General features: G+C 43.7%; 1 pseudogene; it reads left to right on the top strand.

The window, feature by feature from the left end:
- The first annotated feature begins 2,402 nt into the window (after positions 1-2,402).
- Positions 2,403-3,200, top strand: LOC127218091 (spindlin-2-like; annotated as a pseudogene).
- Positions 3,201-3,438: the final 238 nt, after the last annotated feature.

Here is a 3,438-nt window from a genome sequence, read left to right as displayed (position 1 = left end):
ATGAATCACATCGAAAAGAGTGTATGAGCAACTAACACATTGAATTTAAAAATTAAAATTGCAATGACAATAATTTAAAGGTAAAACAAGCTAGAAGTTTTTTTTTTTCAAAAACAGGCGTTAAAACCTAATATATACATACTGTTTTAAAGAAACACGGAACACACAGCGGGGAGGTTATAGGTGATGGCACATCAACATGGGAGAGGCAGAGTCAGGCAGATCTCTAAGATATTGAGGCCTGCCTGGTCTGCAGAGATAGTTCCCGGTCAGCCCTGGTTATACAGAGACATCCTTTTAGAATAAAAAAGAAATAATGAAAGAAAGATAGAAAGAAAGAAATGCATTAGGGACATGTCAACAATTGTATTTGTCAGTATATTATACGAAGAATTATGCCTGTGCCTAATGTAAATGAATTGAGCTGCAAGTTGGAGTTAGGTGACACTGGATATCCACACCATTAAAGGCAAAAACTCATTATTGATATATATTAATTAATGTATATTCATAAATATGCATACTGTATACACAAAATGATCTATGACCAATGTGTATATATGACTAAACATGGTGAATTTTGTGTTTTTATGTGAATTTGACAGTGTAAGCAATGGGCACAGTAAAGAGATCACTGAGGTGGCTGCTCCAGGGTAGGGATGGAAGGTTTTCATTTTAGGAAAGATAAAAAGAATATCTAGAGTCATCTGGAAGAATCCGGAGTAGTGAGAGAATGAAATAGACTGGACATGGCCAAGGCCTGATGCAGGGAATGAAAAAAATATGCGGGTTATACGGAAAATGCATAGCTGAAGGTAGGGAAGCCCATTATCTTTAGCAGACTGCATTTTTAAGACAGAAGAACAAGTGAGAAGGGCTAGGATCCAGGCCTGGGCTTTAAGGGGTTTAATACATTTGTGTGAAAAGGAAAGTGAAGTAGCCTGAAGGGCAGCAAGGGTTTGATATGCAATCAGAGGTATATGTCAATAGCAAGCCATTTGACCCTTTAGGCAGAGACAAAGGAAATGACTCCTTTCGGCTGACAACCCACCTACAGTAGTTTCTGGGGAATGCTTCTCTTATCTAACCACCAAAAATGCTACTATACTTCCCTTTGAGGTAACCATAGAGTTATTTGGAGCAAGTCAGTGGTCCTGCCTTTTTAGCAGGAAATGCACTATGTATTGTTACTTCTTATATGACAAAGTAATTAAAGAATTTCAAAAATATGTACCTGATGCAAGAATTTGAGAAAGCCAAGAGAAGACTTAAAAGGACATAACAGGACTCAGGATGTTGTACATTGGAAATAAAAGAAATACAACAGGGTCACCAGACCAAAAAGAAACAATACAATACAAACAAACAACATAAAACCCAACGCCACCACCAGACAAAAATAAAGAAGAAGAAAAACCCTGTAAAATTAAGCATAAAAGGGAGGAATCCATTGATTAGAAAATGAGACTCAGACATATATAATGAGAATGAGAGAGTAGCACACTTGATGGAATCCATGATTGCAGTGCAGCTGACTCCGCGAGAGGAAGGCAGAAGAATGCACTAACCCACCAGCAGCAGGAAACCAGCAGCACTCAGATCCCATCTCTTGTCCGGTCATACTTCTAGACATCCATGGCTACAGACTAGCATGCAGGCAGGCTGGTGGCTCCTCTCTTTGCGCCCTACTGAGCACTGGCTAGACTGAGTGCCTTCTCTGCAAACTTTTGATGGTGGCAGAAACAAAGTGGCCAGTCCCTGCTGCAGAGCCCTGGACAGGACTCAAATAAACTAGTCCCTAAGTGGGCGCCAGGAAAGAGCAGTGTTGGAGGGCAGTGGCCGGAGGGTAAAACAGAATAGCAGTGGGCAAGTGTGGCACGCATGGGGAGGAGGAACAGGGCTGCATTCAGCGCCAGGCACAGATTTGGAAATGAGCACAGTGGAGCATGGAGGAGGGGGAGAGGGGGTAAATATCTGGAGGAGACCTGGGTCTGCAGCCAGGACCCTGAGGCCCAGGCTGGGACACTTAAGCACAGAGGATATAGGGAAGGTGGAGGAAGAGAGGTACTTTGCAGTGCTTCTCTCTACCACCAAACAGGTTAGCTCCCATGGTGCTGGAGCACTAGGCTCTGGGAGCTCAGCTTAAAAGTGTCCAACTCTGGTGACTCACAGTTCCTAACACTGCTGGTCGTGCACTGCCCCACTGCCACTCTCCAGCCCATCCCAAGGGCACCAGGGAAGCTAGAAGCACACTGCACAGTAGCAGGTGCCCGACCAGGTTTGTCCTCAGGATTCGTGGGGGTGGTTAGGGACCAGTGCCTGGTGCTGAGGCTTCCAACCAGGAGAAGTTGGTCATTTGTCCCCTTAGCTAACAGGCTCTTCCTTTTAGCCCCTCCTCAGCCATGGACCCAGGACCCAGCACCAGCGCCCAGGATTCCAGGACCCAGGAGGACGAAGGGCAGGCCAACAGCCTCGCTAAAGGAGAAGGAGACAATGAAGCTTGTCCAATGGAGAAAAATGCTGGGCATGAGATGCCTAAGAGCAGATCTTCCTCCCCCGCCCAAAATTACATAGTGGTCCACAGAATTTCCCCACTTCTAGAAGGAAGATAACGGGAACGTCACTCATTGGAAGGCTACAGTCCTGGAGCAGATTGCTTTAACGCTGTCTCTCTATCTGGTAAATTATGACAACATCGACTGTTTGTATGGAGTAGAACTTCACAACGACAGGAGAATAATATTCCTTGAAGTTCTTTCTGAAAGTGTGGAAACATCCAAAGGCCCTGATCCCATGCTTGCAGATGACATCATTGGAAAAGTGGTAGTACACCTCTTTGAGGGAGAGTGTGGCCTTAAGACTCACTGGAGGGGGATGGTCCGGGGTCAAACACCAGTCCTAAAACCTGTTTCTATATTACCTATGAGAAAGATCCAATCCTGTATATGTACCAGCTTCTGGATGATTATAAAGAAGGCAACCTCCATTTCATTCCACGCTTATATGAGGCTCTTCCAGAAGACATAGATCTGGGAATTGCAGGGGGTCTAACAGACAAACATATAGAATACAAAAAAGAAGATGGGACTTCTAGAATTGGGAAGGTGATTCACCAAGTTGAATCAAAACCATTTGTATATTTTATCAAATTTGAGGATGATTTCCACATCTATGTCTATGATATGGTGAAAAAGTTCTGATTGGTTGGAAAAGTCATGTCACAGCTGTTGAAATAAAGTCATGATTTCTAGATATGTAGAGGCATATGAGTGTGTTGGCAATTCACAGTGAGCTTAACGATTGCTTTTGCTAACAAGACACATTTCTGTTGCTAAAGTGTGCTGTCTGAGCACCTTGCTTTATGTAAAATTCTGGGTGTTTTTTGGTGAGTGGATCAGGAAAGGATGGCACAGCTGTCTATTCAGTCAGTGAGAGAAG

This window comes from Phodopus roborovskii, unplaced genomic scaffold (assembly GCF_943737965.1).
Source record: "Phodopus roborovskii unplaced genomic scaffold, PHOROB, whole genome shotgun sequence".
Taxonomy (NCBI): domain Eukaryota; kingdom Metazoa; phylum Chordata; class Mammalia; order Rodentia; family Cricetidae; genus Phodopus; species Phodopus roborovskii.
Note: the sequence above shows the minus strand (reverse complement) of the source record. Positions and strands in the feature narration are given on the sequence as shown.